At 36.5% G+C, this 24,574-nt stretch overlaps 1 protein-coding gene and 1 long non-coding RNA gene across 14 annotated transcripts in view; one reads left to right on the plus strand and one right to left on the minus strand.

Annotated features, from left to right (window-relative positions):
• Positions 1-24,574, minus strand: part of THRB (thyroid hormone receptor beta) — a 198,248-nt gene that overhangs the window by 168,724 nt on the left and 4,950 nt on the right. For 5 of the 13 annotated variants that reach the window (XM_087915596.1, XM_026708167.2, XM_087915602.1 and 2 more), the window contains exon 1: positions 1,732-1,888. The exons of 3 other annotated variants lie outside the window; for them this stretch is intronic. The gene's annotated coding sequence lies outside the window, so the exon portion shown is untranslated. Of the gene's footprint in view, positions 1-1,731; positions 1,889-5,527; positions 5,572-21,368; positions 21,390-24,574 lie in introns of those variants that run through there. 5 more of the 13 variants (XM_087915600.1, XM_087915598.1, XM_087915603.1 and 2 more) reach the window with 3 other exon arrangements.
• LOC148123991 (uncharacterized) lies at positions 2,077-5,221 on the plus strand. Its single transcript, XR_015739962.1, has 2 exons — positions 2,077-2,208; positions 4,694-5,221. It is a non-coding gene; the product is annotated as an uncharacterized LOC148123991 (long non-coding RNA).

The raw sequence follows: 24,574 nt of genomic DNA on the forward strand, positions 1-24,574 counted from the left end.
AACCTATGCAGTAACCAAAACAAGGAAAGAAAATGACAACTGACTTTAGAAACAATTATTTTCATTATCCTTGTAAATCACTCTCATGCTACTAGTTTTTAGTTCAATAGTGTTTATAGAATAGTTAGTGTGATAATAGTTATAACATATTACCTCAATCTGGGCCTTTTTGAATACAGTATATTGCGCTCTGTAATTGCTTTGTGCTACAAAGGAAAAGCTTTAGCCCCAAATATTTGAAAGGCTCCAAATCAAGAAATCTGCCTTGTTATAATAAATTTTGGGATAATCAGACTCAACTTCCTATTCTGCTCCTATGGTAGTAGTCTTCCTAGGCTTTCCTTCAGATGAATTTGAATTACAACTCACAGGATCCTCTGAAAGTGTAAAACTAAAATAGAAAGCCAAAACTGAAATCAAATCACCCAATAAAATACATGTTTGAGTAGGGCCTTGAATCATTATCTTGCCAGTCTTAGTCTAACATTTGAACCTGTCATTTCAAATTATTAGACTGCAATTGTTAGATTTCTCTATTGGCCACAGTGGAACTAAAATCAGAACTTCTGAAGGCTGCCAAAAGCTGTTTTAACAGCTGTATAATAATGCCTCTGCATAACCATCAAGGCTGCTCTTGACATTTCCCAGAACACTGAGAAATATATGTAATATTGCTGATTATTTAAAAGGCTGCTACTTTAGATACAGTTGTAAATTGTGGAGGAGGAGGAGAATCTGAAAATGGAGTACAAAATCACATAATACATATATTAATTCTAGAAGATCTCAGTGTGAACCACTTCTTACTTTAAAAAAAAAATCTAGCTATTGAAACCTGATCCTTTAAAATCTTTCTACAGGATTTGAGTTTGTTGGAGAACAAAGCCTCCTGACCTCGGTTTTAAAGAATACATATTTAAGATTTCAGCTGACACAGAAGTCGGAAAACTTTAAAACAAAATCAAGAGCAACAACCCTCCCCACCTCTCACCGTCTTTTTCCGAAGCATCTTCAACAGACGCCCACACAAACATGTCAGACACACGGAGTTTCTCTCCCCCAATCTCCAGCGCAACCCGTTTCTCGCGAGTTGCTGCAAGAACATCTTCCTACAAGATCCCTTGTCACATAACTTACTCATCATGGAAACTTCCACTCTTTTCCTCCATGGTGGCTACACTAAGTATGTCACAGACATTAAAAACAAACAAAAAAGCAACAGCAACAACAACAACTATGTATACATTGGGCGGAGACAGCGACTTTTTTTTAATGTACTTTTAATAAAGTGAAAAATCCTGCGATGACATATTCTGCCAAGAGCTAAGATGGAAAACCCCGATTCTCTTCTCAGAAGGAAAAAAGAGTCAAATACAAGCACACGCTCACGTATGCTAGCGCGAGGAAAAGAAATCTGCAATTTATCTCTGAGCCATCCCCGGCTGATTGATCGAGGGTAAAATACATAGAAACGAAAACAATTTATTTCTGAAGACCAACAGAGATCCCTGGAAACGCGATTGCTGAGGTGCTGGACCATTCCCGCCCCCCCCCCCGGCCAAAATAACCTCTCCAGTGTGCGTTTCAGACTACCCCAGGCAATCAGTTTCTAAAAATACCCCGTTTCCAAACATCTGCTATCACATCTGGTCCCATTTCGGTCAAGTCCAGCTGGGATCTCCGGTCTACAGTCCAAGCAGATAAACCTAACACAACTGCAAACCCACTCACCGAAAACAACTCCGCAGCCGGGATCAAGGGTTGTCGTTGCTGCCGCTCCGGCCTGTTTTCTTCCCTAATCAGTGCTTGTTATTAAGGTGCCCGTACGGGTGAAGTGAGGTGCGAGAGAGACTCCTCTGTTTCCTTTTCGATCTCCCAGTCTGATGGCCAGCAACAGCACCTAAATCAGTCCCACTTCCCAAGCCGGTTTTTCTGTCTCGGCGTTGGTGACCTGATTTCCCCTCGCGCCCCACCGTGAGCCGGAGGCGCAGAGGCAAGAAGACGCAACACCCGCCCAACCAGTGCTGAAAAGCTAGAGATGCGAGTACGCAAGGGGGAGAGAGGCGAGTATAGTTCAGTTCAGTTTAGCCCAGCCCAGCCCAGCCCAGCCCGCAAAGGACGAAGGAGCCAGCCAACGTGGATCTAGCCCTCAAGGATACGAACGGCAGCCCCCTTTATCTTTGCTAACCGACGTGCTCTTCTGTGTCGGTATGTTTCATCTTTTCTTTCTAGCACTCAAGCTTAGCAGACAGGAACTAAAGTTGACGCTCAACGCTGTAACACGCCTCGCCGGGAAGTGCCCGGTTTGCCTCCCCAGTCTTTCACTTCCTTGGGATTGTTTTGGCAAGCCCCAGCATCATTTTTGTCCGAGAATAAATGCAGATTTGGAGATAGGCTCTCCAAGCGGAAGGAATCAACTGAAGAGAAGGCTACCTTCCTGCCCTAAGCAATTAATGGCGTCCAGGTGTCCGTTTACTGGTGCCAAACTCCACCAAGGTAGGTTTCACTCGTGAGGTTGTTAGTTCAGCATTTTCACAATTCTCCCAAGAAACCTGGACTGTTTAACTATGTATTTATTTGGCTAAGGAAAAAGGAAACCTTCCACTCCCTAAGAAATTATGGTCAGGAGAGGAAGATCTTAAATTCCAACTTCAACTGTTATAATCTAGAAATTATCTAACCACAAAATCAACAATGGAAGTTCAGCATACCCCTGTGTACCTTTCACAGGTATCTACTGTACTATAACAGTGCCAAAATCTGTCATATTAATTTTTTTAAAGACAAGTTAAACATTATAGACACTGCAGTTTTGCTTTATGTTGATACTAAGCTGATACTTATTCATTTAAATTGTTGTAAAACATTTCAGATTAAAAACTACTTTTAAAACACTTATTTTCACTCTTTTCAAATGCTTAATACTTTTAAGTCTTAAAAACAATTACTTTAGATACAGATTTAAATTACTGGCTGAAGTATCTATTAAGTAACTGTAAGGTTTTGATTCCAGAAATTCAGGTAGATTTCTTTATTAAATTTATATGCCTTCCTCTTCCTATCCAAAGATAGAGATTATAAATAGCCCTACAATGTTATTTTTGGTATTATTGATGCATTTTTTCTGTAAGAATGGTAGAATTAAACACAAATAAGAGAATACATATCTAGTTTTTGTTTAGATGTGAAAAAAACTACCATCTACTAAATATTTCAGATCTATATTTAAAATAATATTTCAGCTCTGTGAGTCACAACACAAAAGGCCTCAAATCTACCACCAAATTATAATGTAGGGGGAATGCATAAGCGCACCAACGTGCCTACCACCCCTGTCCTATTGTTTCTTTTTTTTCTTATTTGTATCCATTTCATGCATTCATAATCATGTTTATACTTATACCTGTTATCTAATAATCACTTGACAAAATAAAATAAATAAATAAATATATTTTCTATGTAAAACCTATGTCAGCTGAAAATATCAGAAAGAAAAACTTACAGAGTCTGGGGATCAATAGTAAAAATGAAGGTGTGAGAAAAGATGGGGCTTATTATTACTTATCTTTAATGAGCCATATTTAATAAACCATGTTTATTATATGTAAATCCTTATTCAATTTATATAAAAGCTACAATCCAATCCTTATTCAAGAGGATGTTATCGTTATCCTAAATTCTCTCCAAAATATTTAACTCTAAAAATTGTATGCATAATATTTTTTCTTCAGATCGGAAATTTGATTTCTCTCCTCTTTCTGTATGACCCATATACTTACATCTGTTATCCAAGCAAAAAAGGTGATTCCGTGGATGAAGTTTAGTTTTAAGTTGTATTCTTTCTGCTTGGTAGGAAATTAAATGAATTAATATTTTATTCTCATTCAATGTATTTGCTCCTTTAATCTTGCTCTTATAACAACTTTTAAATGAATTTTTTTTTTTAAAGAAACAGCATCCCCACATTTTCTTTATCTGTGTGTGTAGCCTTAAAAAGACAGAGAGCCCTGATAAATAGCAGAAAGGTGTTTTGTTTATGTAAACGTGGAAGCACTTCTTCTGAATCATTTGTTAAATATGCACAGCCTTTGTTTCTTTTTGTAACAATAAATGTGAATGTTTTTAACTAAAGACTGAATCCTTTAATTATACCTGGATAAGTAGTTAGGAAGAGATTATAACATTGGACAAGTACTTCTGTAAACAAAACTATATTATTATACAAATCTTTAAAAGTGTACAATTTATAAGGAACAAAGGCTGAATCTACATTGGGTCACTTAGTCTTAGTTATTGGAGTTACTTCCCATGACAACATATATAATTTCCCCTCATTTAATTTTATCCTCACAACAATCCTGTGAGGCAGGTTAGGTTGAGAGTCATTTAGTGAGTTTCTGTGGTAGAATGAAGATTTCAGCTTGGATCTACCACTCCTAGTCTAGCATTTTAACCACTATACCTCATTTGTGAGATTGATGGAATGTTTTAGTAGTGAGCTAACCTAAATACCATTTATTTCAGTTTATTCAGTCTAAATCTTACCAAAGGAAAGATTAAAAATTAATAAGTTTGAAGCATCAATTACTTTTATGAATATACTTATTCAATACTTTGGTATTTCCTAAAATACCAGTCTAAATATATCATTATCTATGTTCCAATAATTTTGAAACAAAGCCATTGTTTCCAGATTCTGCAGATATACTTTTAAACTGGACTGAACTGACTGGATAAGCAGCCACTCAAGCATCCAGAATTCCAATCAATGTGTACACTGTGGAAGAGAAATGAGTTTCTATTTGAGGGTTCATAAAATAATCCATAAATAAAAAATAGTTTAGATGAATAATTAATATTCAAGCAAAAGATCTGAAGATCTGTCTATCCAAATGGAACAATAGTTTCAGGACTATGAAAGAAACTGGAAACTGGGCCAGAAGGCCCAGAATCTCCAAAACTAACCTCAACTAAAGTCTGAGATGCATTTTGGAGATATATTGGTGGATGGGAGAAATCATAAAATACATCAAATATTAGTTTGGAGAACAAATATGGACCTTATTCCATAGCAAACAAACTAAGCAAAATCAGCATTTATTTAGCAGTCACAGAATGTCAAGCCAATGCCATGGGAATGTTAGCATGGAGGAAAGGTGAAGCATGATTGTTAGAAGAGGATGTAAGAGATATCAATAAACCAATGATTTTTGACATCTAATATGACATTTTGTTTCCAGCGGCCTTTTAAATTATCTTAATTATCTATTAGCAGCTTGACTATAAAAATAAAGTATCTGAGGTAGCTAAAAATTGAATGATTAATTATTTTGGAGCATCTTTGTGTATATTTGTATGTGTGTATGGCCACACACATGCTATTTACATGGCTGCTGATCTTTGATCTCTGATTACTGAACCTAGTTTCTCTGGTCAACATACAGTAATAAAAGGATTAAAAACTATCATTTTTTAAAGAGTACATATTAGAGATTTGATCCACAACATAGCCACCCCAAGATCGTACCAGTTCCCTGAGATTCCCAGGCCTGATGACAAAGCTTGAGAGATCTGTAGAAAATAAAATGGGATAGAGTTGACCTCATTTCAGGCACAGGGAAAAGAGTGTTTTATAAGGTGGGCATCAGGGCAAAATTCTTGGGCCGTTGAGTGTAGTTGTGCAAGAAACAAGGTAAAAAGTAGAATCAGCAATTGGCAGCCACTTAAATAACCTAGCCCCATGTCCTGAAGAGTTTTAAAGGTCAAAAACAGCACTTTGAATTGAGAGACAGACTGAAAACTAATGTGGCTTGAGTAACTGCTGCTGTTTTAGATGCATACATAACTGTCTGTGCCACTACATTTTGCACAAGCTGAAGCATATTACTGCAATGCAATCAGAAAGCACTAGGGATGCGTAATTAAAATATAGTCCCCCAAACCAGGAATAATTGTGCAAATGCCTTTCTAGTCATGACTGCCAAATGGTCTTTGATCATGAGTCATGAGTACAGGAAACCCCTAAGATTGTAGACCAGGTTCATTTTTGGCCATCCAACCCCATCCAGTGGCATAGTCCTGGAACCAGCAGGGCCCACAATCCAAAGTCACCTTGTATAGCCAATATATAACCTCAAATGGATTATTTGTAAATCACGTCCTAATTTTCTTGACTTCTGAAATAGGTGCTGTTATATCAAGGAGCAAGCCCATAACCAACCCTTGAACAGGACCCAAGGATCAATCCTAACTACTTAATTGCTTTCTTAGATACAGATTCTTCATATACTCACACTGAGATATAATATATTCCTGTTAGTTAAATGGAAGAAAGCTTCAGGTGGTTGCTAGGTACAAAAACAATGAGTAGTCTAAAATGTGAACTAAACCAATGTTAAATTGTACTTGCAATTTCACATCATTTAATGTTGAAGACTAAATTAAAATATAAATTGAACTCTTCTTCTGCCAAGGATGAATCAGCTGCATGAAATCGGTATGAATTTAGGAATGGAAAAAATTCTTATACAGTATTTACGTATATAAGCTTTTCAAAAACATTTCATAAATACAGGATGAATGTGTGTATGTGTAAATCCAAAATGAAAAAGATCACCTGTACTTAAAACCTAGTAAATTAATCTAATTGAGTTCCTATTTAACACATTCCATTTGTAGAAAGGATTGAAGAATGACTACATAATATAATATGATGAGTAGTCATTGTTTTAGAATTACAAAAAAGCAGACATGCAGAGGTGTATTCTAAACAAAGAAATCATTTATTTCATGTCAGCTTACTTTTCTGCGTTGTTCGCAGAAGTGAAATCTTGGTACATCAGTATCATTATCAGAAATATTAAATATTATAATTCAACTCCAGCAATAGATAAAGTATGATTTGCCACATGTACTCAGATGAATCAGAAGAATGTTGTAAAAGTGCAGTATTTTTAATCAATCCACAGCCTAGCAATGTAAGATTATAGTCTTACAGCATTTTCTTCTACAAAACAAGATGCTATATCTAGTATCTTGATTGTCCATTCTACCTTACTTCTAGGAATTTGGCTGATGTAAACCTGCATTATAAATGAATGAATGGTCATGCCCTGTTGAGTGAAAAAGCCCCAAAAGCTTCTACTCAACCGTAAGCTAATGTTATATCCTACCATATCTTGAGATTCAATGCAAAATACATAATTATAAATCTATGCTTACTATGAAGTGTTTAACAGAATACATTTTTAGAGTGTACTGTATACAGGTTTGAAATGATTTCTTATCATTTCTCAATACACAGCACAACTTATTATGTATACAATAATATTATTTTTGCATTACAGTTCTTATCTTTTACCGCCAAAACAACTAGAATCCTTAATTATTACAACTGATATTTGTTCAAGTTTTTATTACTATGACTACTACCCCAAAAATGTAAAATATGATTCTGTTCTGTTCAGTCTCCTTACCATGCCATTTCAGATATCCCCTAAAGGAGAAATAAGGAATGTATATAAAAACAATGAGAAAAATGGGGAAGAATTTCAAAAACATTCGATTTACCTGCTCTTTGATATATACAGACTCTAGATGGATATATAAATGTAATAATGAGGAATGCATTGCCCATAATCAGTCCTGTTATTATTGCAGATGATTACACCCACTCTAGATGGGTATACAAATGTAATATTGAGGCATGCACAATCATAATCAGTGTGGTTACTAGTGTATATTACTTCAGAATGCAATAAAATTCCTCCACTTTTTTTTGACATGTACACGCTTAATAAACATGCACATATAAGCATACATTTATATTTTTCAAATTAAAATATATTACAAAATCTGTGTTAAAACACAGCATAACATTTGTAATTAATGACATCACTGGCTTTAATAATGGAAGAGAGAAGAGGGGACAAGAGGGAAGGAAAAGGGAGAAGAGAGAGGAGACGAGAGAATTCTATGTGCTTCCCTCATTATGTATACCAGAATGCAAACTCAGAAAAATTACAGCCAACAGGCTAATTTCTAAAACACTCAGCCTCGCTAATAACTATTTAAGAAATATTCTCATTCTTCCCATTGTTTTCCCATTGTCTGTCTTTCATCATTACTTTAGAAGCCACACTTGTATATAAAATTTAGGAGTGGCTTCTGCAGAGCACATACTATTTCCATGTAATATTTATATACAGTTTTATATAATTTGCCTATGAAGTGTTTACATAACATTCAGAATATTATTGTTTCTGATAAAATCTAGTGTAATAAGGGCATACAGTAGTATAATTTTGATCATTTTCTGGATCCCAAAATGCAAAAAACCTGTTATCTCAAATCCCTAGATGTAGTTCTAATTCTCCAGGTTTTGCCAGTGAATTATCATCTTTATCATGACAGAGAGCAAACATGGTTAAACACATGGTAAATAGTATTTTATCTGGATGGAATGAATGTAATCTAAATTGGATTTATTTTAAATTTAGCCTTTGCATTCATCTTACTTCATCATGACCTTCCATTTTTGGAAACAATTGTACTACAGTTGGTGATGAGAAGGGCAAGAAACTAAATAATTGTGTTGCCTGCTCACTATCAGAGCAAATGGGAAGAGGTAATATAACTGTAACTAGGCAACTTTAGATTCGGATGATGTACTGATCATCTGAATCTAAAGCAACAATGTTTTCCCCAAATAAATGATTTGTTTACTGTTAATAATGGTCCTACTGCCTCCCACAACTAAGAAATAGCAAAACAGTGCTTGCCACAGCATTTTAACACTACATGTCAAAATTATCTTTTCAGAATATAACTGATCTTCTCAAGGAGTTTTATTAATAATTGATAGCAAACTGGCAACAGGTTATTAGTACATGCTTCAGCTACCTTCCTAAATGCTGAAATTAGGTCAAAGTGTCCTATCAAGAAAGCTCTAGGAAAAAACAAGCACTGAATCTTTAAACCGAAATCACTGGGAAATACAGAAGAAAAGTACACAGCTATCTATGGAATGACAAAGCTAAGGTTAATATAGATTTTAAAAATCATTTTCTTATTAAGCAAGATTGTCTTTCCAAATTCCTTTATAGTTTTCACCCAAGGAAGATTTTTAAGAAGAGAAAACAAACTTGGTTGACCTATGCTGATTTACTAAATTACTTAGTCGACCTATGCTGATTTACTTAACTTTCTTGAAGGCTAAATTAAAAACAAGAGAAGAATGGGAAACAGAAAGTCATACTTATCAAGAGTTTACTTATGTTCAGTTGACAGAAAGATTTAAATTTGACAAGAAAAACTATGATTTTGTAAATGAGAAAATTGACTGAACTGGATTTGTACAACAATGATGAACATATCACTAAAATATATAAACTTTTATTGAAAATGAATACGGAAAGTGAATATGTTAAAGACTGATGCAAAAGGCAAAACATTTTGAATACAATATAATGCTTGATTAATGGAAGAATATATGTAGTAAAATACTGAAATTTACACTGAAATAATAATTTGAAATAGAATTTTTGTAACCTTTAGTATCTAACACCTGACAAATTATCAAAGATGTATAAGGAAGTGTCAAATATATGTTAGAAATGAAATCAACATGAAGGTACTTTTTATCATCTTTGATGGATGTGTAAGAAAGTTAAGAAATATTGGGATCAGATATGTACTTTAATTCACAGAATTCTCATAATAAATGTACAATTGAAACCAGATATTTCCTTTTAGGCTTTATGGATAAATAGATTGAAAGACAACATAGGACTTTATTTCTATATATGAAAACAGCAGTAAGATTTCTGTATGCACAGCAGTGGAAATATTTACAAATTCCTACAATGGAAGAATAAATTGTAAACTTATTACAATTGGCTGAGATAGGAAAACTGACTACTTAAAGAAAGATTAATTTTAAAAGTCTTTTTCTAGCGTTGTTTCTACTTGGAAAACCTGTTTGGACTTTTTGCTTGAAACTGAAAAATAAAACTTTAATTTTGGGAATCTTTATCATTGTAGAACTATTGTATTATTGTTAATTTTAGAGTATGAAGTTAATGTATTTTATATTTTTATTTGTTTCAAAAGAAAGTGGGATTTTTTTTTACTTGTTTTCTTTTTTGCAATCCTAATATTGTTCTTTTTCTCAAAGGTGCTTTTTCAAGAGGCAACTGAAATTTCTAGTTTTTCTTTGAAGATGTTTCACTTCTCATCCAAGAAGCTTCTTCGGTTTTGACTAGATGGTGGGGAATGGAAGGTTTTATAGTCCTTGCATACAAGTGGTCATTTGCATTCTTTTAGTGAGTCGTTAAGGATACCTGGACATTTATATGTGTCTTCAGGGTCACCTGAGCAGTGCAAATCCACATTAAGGATAATGTGTACTGTACAGTCCAAGAAAGCTAGACTATTTTCCTTAATATATTTCCATATGAATTTGATGTATCTGTCCACAGAGTTGATATGTTTGGTGAACCAAGTGGCCTCAACATCTCTAAAATAATGCAAATGACCAGCTGTATGAAAGCAGTGTAAATCCATCCATTTTACACCATCCAGTCAGAGCTGAAGAAGCTTCTTGGATGAGAAGCAAAATATCTTCAAAGAAAAACCAGAAAGTCCATTTGCCCGTTGAAAAAGCACCTTTGGGACAACCATGATCTGGATGACAATCTCCATAGACGTTGCTCTTTTTCTGATTCTTTTTCATTCTTTTTTGTTTCCTTATATTTTATGTTTTGTTGAAACCTTTAATTTTAAAATTTATGAAAAAAGCACAGAAGAAAAGTAAGTAGCCATGCTGACATTAACTGGAATGAGAAGAATCCTAACCAAATTTGACATTTACTATAGGAAAGAGTATTTATTGATAACCATTCCAAAACCAAATAAATATTTTTTGTCAAAAGACCAGGGACATAGATGGGCCATAGAGGATAAGGAGCTAGAACAAGTAAGGTCATTTAAGTATTTGGCTATCCTCTTTAGTGAACATTATCATGGAAAACACTAGTGGTGGTATTCAGCCAGTTCGGACTGTTTCTGGAGTACCTCTAATGGAAATTTTGAGTAGTTCAGAGAACCTCTGACTAGTCCCGCCTCCGCCTGCCAGCTCATCCTGCCCTGCCCACTGGGGTTTCCATTCAGGATGGGGAGGCTGCATGACTGGGAGCTGTGCTGATCTGGACCAGCAGCCCCGATCTGGATCTCCATCAGACCTTACAACTGCGCAAGATCTTTTTTCCCCCCGAGAAGTTGGAAGGTCTGGCTGAACATTTTTTAAGCAGTAGTTGTTGAGTTAATTCCCTGTTAGGGGAATGAGTGCACACAGGGAGACATAGTGAGAGTGGAATAACACACAACCAGCACACAGATACACTTTATAGTAAAATGTAGGTTTTTACTTCCAGTAAACAGTTAGGCAAAGTCCAACAAACAGTCCAAGTCATACACAGTTATAGCAATCAGTTTTCAGTCCAGGGATAATCCAATAACAAAGTCCAGTATCAAAAACAGTTCAATAAGACTCACATCAAATCCAAGAATAACGACGATTAGCAACAGTCAATAGGGAAATATTCATGAAACAGTGAACATCAGAACATCGACCAACTAGCAACTATCAACAACAGGACTAAACAACCTAGGTTTCTGGCTCCATCTTATGGCCGTTGAGGAACCACACCCAATTACAATTTTAGCATTCCCTTAAAGAGACAGTATTAAATGTCTATCCTGGTTTATATATTTCCAACCCAACTGTTAGGTGACTTACATTCCTAACAGTAGTCACATGGTCTTCTTTTGTTGCCCTACATGCAGGAGAGCAGAGTTGGAAATCAGGTTAGTGAGGGAATGGTGGGTGTTCTGGAATGGACTAGACATGAAGATTTTGCATGATCTTTGCTCTGGGATGGGGTGGAAGTGAGGATTTTGAATTATGATTGCTTATAAGTAAGAACCAGTAAAAGTCTTGGCAAGTTTCAGTCTACATGCTGCCTTGGGACCTACATGCTACCTTGGGAATTCTGGGAATTGAAGTCCAATAAACTACCTTTCGGTATATCTTCTTTTTGTTGGCCATGCTCACCTAGTCACATGACCACCCTGTCACATCCACCTAGCCACACCCACAGAACCGGTAGTTAAAAAATTTGAATCTCACCATTGGAAAACACATGTAGCGTCAATAAGAACAACGATGAGATTAATGACAGCCATTTTCTCCATCTTTTACTCAAAAAGGAAATAGGGCACTGAAGATCTTTCTTCAGATCTTCTGAAGAAAGGAGGAGGGAGGAGAGGGAAATAATATCACAGTTGATATATGAGCCCGAATTTGGGAGTTTCCGTAAACTGGATTAAAAGAGGTTCCAAGAAATTTGTAAAATCAATCTTAGCTCTACTCTTATGCATATAAGCAGTGATATTGAAATTGTAAGTGGCCAATAAATATAAGGGTAAAAAATGCAATAATCTTATGTTGTAGGAAAAGTAGCCTTTAAATTTGATACTTATTTGGCAAAACAATGCCTTAACAAGCAACCTAATGAGAACAGATGGATGAATCTGTATCTAAAACTACTCTCACAACTCTTATTAGATAATGAACATAAATTATAATACTTTAGGAAAGACTACTTTAAAAAAAAAGATTTTAGGCAAGCTTGAGAGCAGATCAGTAAGTTTAAGTTAGTTAAGTAGTATGAGTTTTTTTAAAGAAGTACAAGGAATGTCACATTAGTTAGAATAGTTCACACCCCATTGGTGTGAAGCCTTTACAGAACTTTGCTTCCAAACAATGCCCAACAGCTTATGAAAGATGAAAGCTACAAAGGAATATCAACTGCTCTCCATGTATGCATCTGTAATAACTTTATAAGTAGAAGATCTGATCCACTACTTACTGCATTTCAAGCTTTTTCAGAAAGCCAGAACTAGTTTTATTACACCCCTACTGATCCAACTGAATCAATCTAATTCAGAAGAAAAAAAGCTACTTTTTGCTGTCTCATGAAGATAAACGTCTAACAAAACAAGTTACATTATTTGCAAATGGATGCAAGGAAGATACAAAAGCATTCACAAATACTGTTAATATTAGAGGAAATATACTGAACTGATGTGATTGCTGTAGTTTTATATATATTTTGTAAAGGTTATGGCTGCAAATAGTATTAGTCTTTGTAGAAATTTTAGCTTACCTGCAAAATAAATATTCAGGAACTATCAGATTTCACACAAAAAATGGAAAATTCTCTATTTAAAGAAAACAATATCCCATTTTACATCACTAGGAAACACTGAAAAATATTTGTGACTGCAACCATTATTAAGTAGCACTGATTATTTTTGTATTCATTTAAACAGTTATGGAAAATTATGCATTGCTACTAAAATACTGTGTTTTACAATCTTAAGCTCCTATTCATGTCTCTGCAAAAAGTAATACATTTTTTCTAGATTCCCTAAAACTGGAATGTACATATGCAAGTCTCGATCATATTCAGCATGAATTATCTATACACTGCAATCTGATAATTCTGAGATAAACTCTCTGGTTTTGCTGGCTCAGGCAAATAAGACTAAGCATATAAAAATATGGAAGAATGCCATATATAGTTGCCACGTCATGTATTGCCTGTGGGCTACATGTTGTGTAAGCCTATTTCAAAGTAATAATTTTCTCAACTTATCTTGGGCAAAGATCCAACAGCATTTTACCATAGATAATCAACAATTTCATTAACTAAAAGCATAATGCAAAAAGAAAATGTATGCTGTGGTTCAAACAAAAATGTCTGACTATGGAAACTCAGTTCTCTTTCCAAATTTCTGTGAAATTTCTTGCTGTGAAAATTCAAAGAAAATCTTGGACAGTTTGTACTTTCAAACAAAAAAGGACAAATTTTATTCATAATGTCATATATTAATACTTCACATAAAAACATATTAGGCAGTGGTGGGATTCAATTTTTTTTACTACCGATTCTGTGAGTGTGGCTTGGTGGGCGTGGCAGGAGAAGGATACTGTAAAATCTCCAGTCAAAGGTGGCATTTGCCGGTTCTCCGAACTACTCAAAATTCCCGCTACTGGTTCTCCAGAACTGGTCAGAACCTGCTGAACATCACCTCTGATATTAGGTATAAAAACAATGCATTTAGCAAATTATCCTTCCAATCCAAAAGTGTTAGTGATCTACTTCATTATACTGGTTGCACAGTGAGTAACGGATTGGAAATCAGGAACTAACAACAAATTCTAAGAAGTTCTCCTTATTTCTAATAAAGTGCAATGATGACTAAATTATATTTTTTTGTAGTCAGTCCTATTTAGATATACAATAGGAAGCTGTATGTAATAAAGATGGTCACCAACAAAGAAAATTGGACAGAAAATCTCTTAGGAACTCACCCTAAATTGAATATCCGTGTATGGAGATTACTAAACTTATTTGAAACCACTTCAGTGATTCTTTTCCTCCAATAAATGTGTACACGAGGCACAGGGGTATATATGTGCTTAGCATTCACTGGCAAAAGGCCACATTATCCAAAAGCCAGGATTTTAGACAACAAATTTATGTTATTTTTTCTAAAGGAATTTTTAAAAATATGCTACTATTAGGAGTAAGTATGGAGTAAGGCTAAACATTATATTGAAAAGGGGTATACAATAGGATTTCCTTCTTTTTACTATTCTGTTTGTACTTGGCACATATTAGCATGTACAATTAGGCAAAATATCTGCAAGTAAGGATTTCACTCACTCTTTAACTTCTTTAACTTGATTGGTCTGAGACTTCCATACAGAAATCAATAAGATTAATTTATGTTTTTGGAATCTTCTTTGGATGTAGAATTAATTATACAGAATGAAGAGATACTGCTTGAGACTATTATGTTGGTCAAAGGACACTCTCAATGGTGCTGACAAGTAGCTTCAGATATCTGAATTGTTTGAAAATACCTAAATATATAGTATATTTCAGTTTGAAAATACCTAAATATATAGTATATTTCAGTTGATTAAACTTCATATGGAGATATATGGGTTTCACCTAAATTAATATTGGAAGAAAATGCTTTTTAATTTAAAGTTTTGGTACAGATATTATCTGCACTATTTCACTTTACATATACTGTATATGTCTATTTTTTATTTTAATTTAGATGAATTTAGAAATTCTCTCCCTAGTTTTTCAGCTATAAAAATACAATTGACAGAGTGATATTAAATTTCCATATTTAAATTTAAGCTCCAATGCTTATATATTTTCTTTAAATCAAGAAATGACAGTTATCCTATTTGGAAATGTGTTCTCCTGGACAGTCTTGGATTCAGGTTATTTAACACCTACACAAGTTGGAAACTAGAAAATATGCTTTTCCTGTCTTTGTTACCATGGAGGAATATGGCTAATTTCAGTTTTATCCTGATGATCATGATTAACTAAAATTATGGGATATTAAATCTCTTACATTGGCATGTTGAAGAAAGTAAGAAGTACAAATTTCAATAAGATACTTTAATTCAAGAATTAGGAGTAAAATATAGAATCCTGGAAATTGTGAGGGAATTTGCAGACTTCATTTATTAGCAAGTTGATTGAGGTAGAGTCTCTGAACATTTTGAATCTTTCCTTCCTGGGCAGCTGGCATGGAGCTATCATTCATAAGATAACAAACAAACCTTCCCCTGTCTGATATAGCGGAGTACCAGATTTTTCACTTAATATGAACAGATTGTTTACTGTTTATTGTTTACTGTTTTCCTACATTCAGATAATTGGTTGCTAAATTTTTTGAAGGCCACCCCTGGCCAGGAATGATCTCATTCTCTCTTGAACCAGCCTCAGAGGAAGCATCGAACAAGTTGTCCAAAGGAGACATCACAACTCCTTATGAGTGGTTATTGCTCCTAATTCTTAGAAGAAAATCTTAAATCAGACAGTCAATGCTGCTACCTGAACCTGTTTCTTAACCCTCTTGATACTTTCCCAATCACATCCCGCCATAATCTCTCAAATGTGGATATTCAAACACAAAAATAATAAGGCAATTCTGTTTGAAATGTGCAATATATATCTAAAATAGATCAATTAAAAGGAATAGATAATGGATAGGTTTTGTTTTTGTTGTTTGAAGAATTTAAATATAAATACCCTTTGTTAAAAAGTACACAATAGAAATCTTCAATTATGTATCTTTTGAAGTCTAGATTTAGATTTCAGAATACACTTACGTCCTACAGGATTTAAAGTGTTTGTTCCAATACAAAAAGCCTACAATAAATATGTATACATGACTGTTAGATCAGCGGTCACCAATTGGTGGGCCGTGGCCCACTGGGTGGGCCATGGGAAAATTTTGGTGGTCCGCAGAAGAAATGGCTCCCGAAAGCAATTAACCTGGGCTGTGCAGTTCTTGTGCCTCCTGGCTCTTCGAGGAGCCTCAGAGTCAGTCACGTGCCAACCAGCTCCCACGCACGGCGGGTGGTGGCAACAACAGTCCCTACCCCCAGCGCCCACTGTTAGCTCCCCCATTAGTTCTCTAGCTTTGAATTTCTCCCGCCTCTCTTTCCTTGCCCCTCTCCCCTGCGCTCATGTGCAGGCAAACAAGGAAAGGGAGATGGAGCCATGCACAGCTCTAGGCTCCTAGTCTAGTCCTCGCTGCCTCTCCCAACATCGAAGCCTCAGAGATGCAAGCAAAGCCGTCGCAGTGGTAATGCTTGGGTTGCCTTAGCATGCTCGGTTAGTTCAGAATCACCCTACCCAGAGAAGGATGTGCTGGAGGAGGCGGCAGTAGAGAAGAAGCAAGCAACTCAGAGTGCTACTGCTGTGGCAGCTTTGCCTGCATCTCCAAGGCTTTGACATTGGGACAGTGAGGGCTGGAGGAGCTGAGAGCTGCACACGGCTCTCTCTCCCTTTCCTTGCCTGCCTGCACACGAGCATGGGAGGGAGAAAGGGGGAAGGAAAGAAAGGCAGGAGCAATTCAAAGCTAGAGAACTAATGGGGAGAGCTACAGTGGGCACTGGGGGAGGGGACTGTAGTTGCCGCCACCTGCTGTGTGTGGGAGCTGGTTGGTGTGTGCATCTCAGGAACTTGACTCCAGGGTCCCTCGACGAGTTGGAAGGCACGAGAACTGCGAGTAGGAGAATTTGGTGATTTCGAAGAACTCCTAGAATGCAGTAGATTGGCATTTTGTAGGTCTCAGTGAAAGAGCGAGCTTTGTTTCGCCTCCTTTCCTCCCCTGGTAATGCAAGAGATCCTCTCTCTCTCTCTCTCTCCTCTCCTGCCCCCAAATAATCACTGGCTGTGGCTGGGTTTGGCAGCAGCACTAAAGCGAGCGAAGTGCTTCCAGGGACACCTTTCTTTGCCTGTCTCCAGGCTGGAAGAGGGCCTCCCCCCAGCTTTTCCTTGACTGCAGATCTAAGCTCTCTCAATCCTCCACCTGGGATCTGAAAGGAGCTCCCACTTTCTCCCCCCCCCCACTAATCACCAAGGGCGGCAGTCCTTCTGTAGGCAAATGCCTGCTGAGAAGTCCCTGGAATGGCAGCTGACAGGCGCTGCCTCCCAAGGAGAGCAAAGCCCCCTTTCTGCCTCTGCTTCTCCCAGAGGCAGTTGCCCCGAGGTCCCTCAGCTCCACTCTTCTGTCTCTTTGGAAGGTGCAGGTGGGGGGAAGCTTCCAGTCCAGAATGTTTCATTTTGTTATCATTAAGCATTTATGTTTTTGTTATAAATAAATAAATAAGTGTGTCTCTGTGCATGTGTGTATAAAATTTATATTTAATATAAAACAATTTTATATTAAATATATTAGCTTTTTAAAAAAATATTCATATTAGTGATCCTTGGGATTTAAAAGTATGAGTTTGGTGGTCCCTGGAGTCCAAAAGGTTGGCGACCCCTGTGTTAGATCATGTTAAATTTATTCAAAATTTATGAAGAGGAAATAAATTTGAAATTAGATTACCCATCACATGAATATTAATTGAAATTTGTCTATGGAACATAAGTGCCTAAAATTCATGGGTTCAACTTTCTTTTGGAGAAAAAAAAATCTTCAAAGGCAACTGTAGACAGCACAGAAAATTGACTTGAAGGATAGGATGAACAGTCACTACTAAGGCGAGCTTGTCCACTACCTCATATAAGTCTCTCCCTGCTTTACAAGAAGATCAAATAAAGGAGAGGGAAGAACATTCAGATTTTCACTAATCCATTACTATAACTCTTAAAATACAAATAATCCTGACTTATAAGGCACTAGTTTCGTAGTGGTCACATATTATAATGGTTTATTTTCATAAAAAGTCATTTACGTATTTGGTTCTGAAAGGCTGATGGCTTTCAGTAGAGGTTCATATACTTCAACAAGTTATAGCAATGGTTTTGAAAGTAACAGAACAACAGCTGTGACTCTTAGGATCCAACTCTTAGGATTCAGCTGCTGTAACTCTATCAGTTCAAAAAGTTGGGTATGAACAATGATTGATGAACATTTAGCCTCTATAATTTATATGGTGGCTTGAAGAATTTACCTCCCTTCTAGTGTTTTATTACCATAGATTCTGACTGGAGAATATTTAGACATTTGTACTGCATATAAAAGTTATTATAATTTGTTTAAATGAAGATACCAACTTCTGTAATGAGGATAAGGGATCATTAAGATGGATTGCTCTACATATCTGAGAGATCCAATAAGCTTCCTTATAGCACTGGGTATTTTCCCAACAATCTGGAGGTGGTTTGAAAGCTTGCTGACCTCTAGAATATGGAAGTACACAAAATCATCAGCAAATCTTTTTTTCACTCCCTAATCCCATGCAGTTCCCTGGTTTAATGAGGATTCCAGGAAATGAAGAAGGCAAAACAGATCTAGAATGACGTAAAAGAAGCAAATAGGACACAAGAAAGAACCAGGTAGCTTTATATTCAATATTGTCTCAGTAAAATATCAGCCAATTCCAGCATTCAATGTCCCAGATCCTTTTGGAGAATGAGGTCTCAAAACTGTCAGTCAAAGTAAATTATGATTCCCTGGCTAAGCATTTCATAGCTAAAATTACCCACTCTGCACTGGAAGCAAAATAGGCAAAAGTATTGAGAATTCCAATTTTCCAGATAATATATGAGATCTCATCTCTAAATCTTAGGTGCAATCTTAGCTCCACCACTTGTAAATTAGACTTCTGCCATATTTGGTTAATCAAAGCAGCCAAGAAGGAACTGGATCCAGAATATAATCAATGTCTCCTTGAAATAAGGGAGATGTCAGAAGCCCTTAAAGAGGAACTGATTTACCCAAGTTGCTCAATACAAAACTAGACAACTACTAATTTCTCTCTAACCTTTCTTTTTAGAAGTTCTCTCATTTAAGAGCAAAGGGTTGAAAAAGGGTTGGAGGTAAATTCTTGGAATTTGGAGTCAGGATTGGATATGGAACAGAAACCATATAAATCACTCTCTTGGATGACATGTGATTAGATTGGATGATAGATCTATTAGCAGCATTCTACACTGCCAATCACAGTATCCTTCTGTACTACTTATGAAGTTTGGAGCTAGGAGGATACTGCCACCATAAGTCCATTCCTTCCTGAACATATAGATTCAGGTGGTAATTGCTGGAGGAGAGAAAGTAGATATATTGGTACTTCAATATAGGCTATCTCAAGGTTCAGTCTTTTACCCATTCTGTTTAATATCTATATGAATTGACGGAAAGAGGTTTCTTGTAAGTTTGGGGTGAATGTCATCAATATACAGATACTGAATTATACACCTGTAGTCTGGACTTCTGGGAGATGTAATGGAAATTATGAGCCATTGTCTGGAGACTATCAGAATATGAATGGGCCAAAATAGGATCAGACTCATTCCATCAAGGTAAAGTAATTGTTGATTTACAAACCATATGATCTAGGTTTATATTATATTTTTATTATTAATGGCCTTATTTTTTCCCATAGAAAACAGATTCACAATAAATGAGTCCTCTTGGTCTCACACCTCCTACTTGAAGAATAGGCTTAGCTTTTGCACAACTCTTGTATATCAGTTGCCATTTTACCTGGAACAAGATGATTAAAATGATTGCTCATATCTACCTCTCAATTGTTGTAGCTTGCTCTGTGTTGGATGATGCAAAAAATTTTAATAGATTCTAATGGAACACAACAGCATGTATGATTCATCAGTTACAATACTGTCATGCTGCATATCTATTGTGAGAGCTATTACAGGTCATTAAGCAGTCAAGATGTTCCTCAAACCCTGGTATGATTCAGGTAGATCTTAAGAGCCACCATTTCCTGATAGCTTCAACCTATCCTACTCAAACAACTAGAAAACATTTGCTAATAGCTCCCACTTAACACAGGAATAGCAAGAAGACACATAGGAAGTTCCTTTTATTGAATTATCTTGCCTTAGAATGATTTTCATCCATAAACCTTTCAGAAGATAATGAAAATACGGTTCTTTCAGAAGGCCTTTAGATGTTTATGATGCATCATAAGTTTAAATTCAACTTCCTACTTTTAACATAAATAAAAATAGTTGGATTACTATTTTAATTAATATTTATGTGCATACTTTTATGGTTAATTTTTATATGCTGCCTGGAATTCTTCTAGTTTCAGGCAATATTAAGTTGTTTATAATTTGATTTTTAATTTTTTCCTATTTTTAAGCAAACCGATATAACTATTAATTATGATGGTAATGCAAATACATATTTGTTGGCAAATATATGGAAGTTGAAATTTAGAATAATATATTAAGACAAAATAAATACTATTTTAAATTATGACATCTGCTTAAATCAATTGCCTATAAAACAAAGCATCTATTTGGAAAACTGATCAACTGATCTCCCACATTCAGATAATTTTTTTTTACTGGCAGTACTTCATCATGAAGCACATAACAGAAGTACACAGAATGATAGAATGACATGGGAACCAGGGCATGAATGATGGAATAGCTCCCTATCCAAGAAAGGAGAACTGGCACACAACATGAAACCTGAACAAAGATTCTACAAGCCATGACTGCCACAAGATTTTCAAGCAGGAGCCACGAATCAGGTGGACTCCAGATTATACACCAAGTGCCTGGGGTAGGGCAACCCCATCCAGGACCACTGATGATAAATTTCCAAATACAGAAGGGGATACTTACCCAAACTACCTCGTCTTATAAGGGTACAATCCAATATATTTCAGAAAACTGCATTATTAATTTATACAACTTCTATGGGATTCTTCAATTCTTAGAATGTCTTTCAAGAAAATGCAACTATTGTTTTCAAATCCAGAACTATATCAGCATCCTTACCATGTTTCCCCAAAATAAGTCCCAGTTAAGATTGTCAGCTCTTGGGGGAGGGGTTGTGACCAGCACAACAGGTAGTTCGTGCATACTGTGTCTCTAGAAACAATTGTCAGAAAGTTATGAAATATAATACCTAATAAAAAAGATTTAACCCCTTTTCCCATGCTAAGTTGATTTTACAGTGAAATCCAACTTTAAAAATTAAAAATTGGGAAAAACATATTGATATGGAAAAATTGACTGGAAGGCTATTGACTGTGGATCAACTGATAATAAGGATTATTTTTTACAGATGCAACATTAAAAGATAAATATCATCTAGTACATGCAACCACATGGTACTATTTATAGCTACCACATTTTACTAACTTTTATTTTCAACTTCAGAGAAACTGAGATTCTAGAACAACTTGATAAGTCCCTGAAAACTTAGTTGAATTTATTAGAAACAGATCTGGCATGGCAAAGGCAATTTCCCAAGTGAAATTATTTTCGCGCCTTACACAGAATCCACCTTCTCTCCTCCCACTTCTACACTTCATAAATCACAAGCACCAATTAACTGCCACTGGAATTACTTAATACAACATACAGAATAACCTTGAACTTTTCAACTCTCTAAAAGGAAAAAAAATGTGGCAGCTGAATTTTAAAGCTGACAGGCATCCCCTCTTGAAAACTCCTCCTAAAAGAAAGGGAAAAAACAGATACAGGGGTTAACATTTTCCTTAACCCCCCTCCTCCCCACGAGGACCCTTCGGTTTGTGCAGGAAATTCTCATGGAATTGGTTAACCAATTGATCAGCATGAACATCCCAACTCTTTACCCAACTAGCATCCAAGAGAGGGTGTCCTTTCCATAAGACCAAATATTGCAATTGGCCATGGTGTAATCTAGAATCGATTTTTTTGAATTTCATAATGTGTTCCCCCCTGTACCATTAACGGTTTAGGGGGAGTGATTGGCGGTGGTCTTATCATTGATGTAGTATCTGGTTTTAGTAAACTACAATGGAATACTGGATGAATTTCCCCCAATATTTGAAGAAGACTTAATTGGACAGTGACTGGATTGATTATCTTTGAAATTGGGAATGGACCCAAGAATTTTGGACCCAGCTTCTTACTGGGCAGTTTCAACCTAAGATACTTGGTTGACAAATATACTTTGTCCCCTACTTTAAAAGGCGGTTGAAGGGATCTATGTTTATCCGCCTGTTTTTATAATTTTTTGCAGCTTCAGTCAAAGCTGTTTTTGTTTCTTCCCATCCTTTCTTTAATGAGTTCATCCATCCTGTTAGGGATATGGATGAGGGAGGCTGTCTAGGTAACTCTGGCATCTGGACAAAATCCATTCTAGTGTTGATTTGGAATGGGGTTAATCCTGTGCTGCTATGTACTGCATTATTGTAAGCAACCTCTGCAAAAGATATTAACTTAGCCTAATTTTCTTGTTGATAATTTACATAGCATCTAATGTATTGTTCAATCATGGCATTAGCCCTCTCCACTGCTCCGTTACAAGCAGGATGGAAAGCTGAAGATAACCCTTGAGATGAACCAATAGATTTCAGAAATTCCCTCCAAAATTTTGCGGTAAATTGTACCCCTCTGTCTGATATTATTCTATGAGGTACTCCAGTAGTCTATAGATATGTTTCACGAACAGCTTTGCGAGTTTTTTCGCAGATGGAAGTCCTTTGCAGTCTATAAAATGAGCCTGTTTAGAGAAAAAGTCAATTATATCCAAATGATTGTATTCCCTTCACTTTTAGGTAATTCAACAATAAAGTCCATTGCAATCTCTTCCCAAGATTGGGTTGGTTCAGCAACTTGTTGCAGGAGGCCAGGGGGGTTTCCAGTCCTGTGTTTCATTGTGGCTCAAATTGAGCAACTTTTAACATAGTCCTCGACATCAGGTTTCATTTTTGGCCACCAGAACTGTCTTCTCAGTAAATGTAGGGTTTTTAGGAATCCGAAGTGGCCTCCCAGCCAGGAGTTGTGGCTATGCTTTAGTACCAGTAGTCTTAGGGTTGTGGGTACATAAAGCTTAGTCCCTTTCCAAACTAGTCCATCATTCATTGTCAACTCAGTTTGATGGTCCAGGAACCAAGGGTCGGTCAATAGGGCCATTTTCAATTCCGTAGTCAGCTTATCTTCCAGGTGTTTGGGGTTGCGGTTGGCTTGAGCTTGAGTGGTCACTTGGCTTGCGGATTGAGCTTCTGAAATTAAGGCTTGTACTATTTCCTCTCGGTGTCTGTCAAACTGAGGTTTTCTGGACAGAGTGTCCGCCAGTACGTTTTTCTCTCCGGGGGTATATTTAATGTTAAAGTTGAATCGCTTGAAATATTGGGCCCAGCTTGGGTGATAATCTCCTAGGGGTCTTTAGAGGTTCTTATGATCAGTCCATACCTCAAAGGCCTCTGGCGCCCCTTCTAGAAAATGCCTCCAATTCAACAAAGCCTATCGTACGGCGAATGCTTCTTTCTCCCAGACCGCCCACCTTCGCTCTGCGTCTGTCGGTTTTTTAGACACATAAGCGCAAGGCATCAGTCGGCCTTGAGAGTCCTTTTGCAGAAAAACACCTGCCACCGCTACATCACTTGCATCCGTTTGGACAATAAATGGCTTGGTCGCGTCTGGGTGCTGGAGGATGGGCTCAGCTGCGAAAAGGCATTTTAAGGCCTCGAAAGCTTTCTGATAGTCCATAGTCCAAGACAGGGCTTAACTTGGCTTCAGTTTGGTGGGTGATGGACCCATTTTTAACAGTTCCATCAACGGGAGGGCAACTTCAGCAAAGGACAGAATGAATTGTCTATAGGTGGCAAACCCCAAGAAACTTTGAAGTTGTTTTCGGTTTCTGGGAGATTGACAGTCCAGCACCGCTTTCACCTTTCTGGGGTCCATTTCAATCCCCAGGTTGGATATTCGGTAGGCTCCGTAGTCCAACGACTCTTTGTGGAATTCACATTTTGAGAGTTTCACATATAATTTGGTGGCTAGAAGTTTTTCTAGAACTTGTTGGACTAATTGAACATGTTCTTCCATGGTTTTGCTGAAGATAAGAATTTCATTCAGGTACACGAGGACCCCCCAGTAAAGGTGTGAGTGTAGCACCTCATTGATGAGCTGCATAAACACTGCAGGAGCCCCCTGAAATCCAAAAGGTATGACTTTGAATTGGAAGGGGGCAAAATTCCCTCTGGAAA

This window comes from Pseudonaja textilis, chromosome Z (assembly GCF_049901715.1).
Source record: "Pseudonaja textilis isolate UNSWEBS1 chromosome Z, rPseTex1.2, whole genome shotgun sequence".
NCBI lineage: Eukaryota > Metazoa > Chordata > Lepidosauria > Squamata > Elapidae > Pseudonaja > Pseudonaja textilis.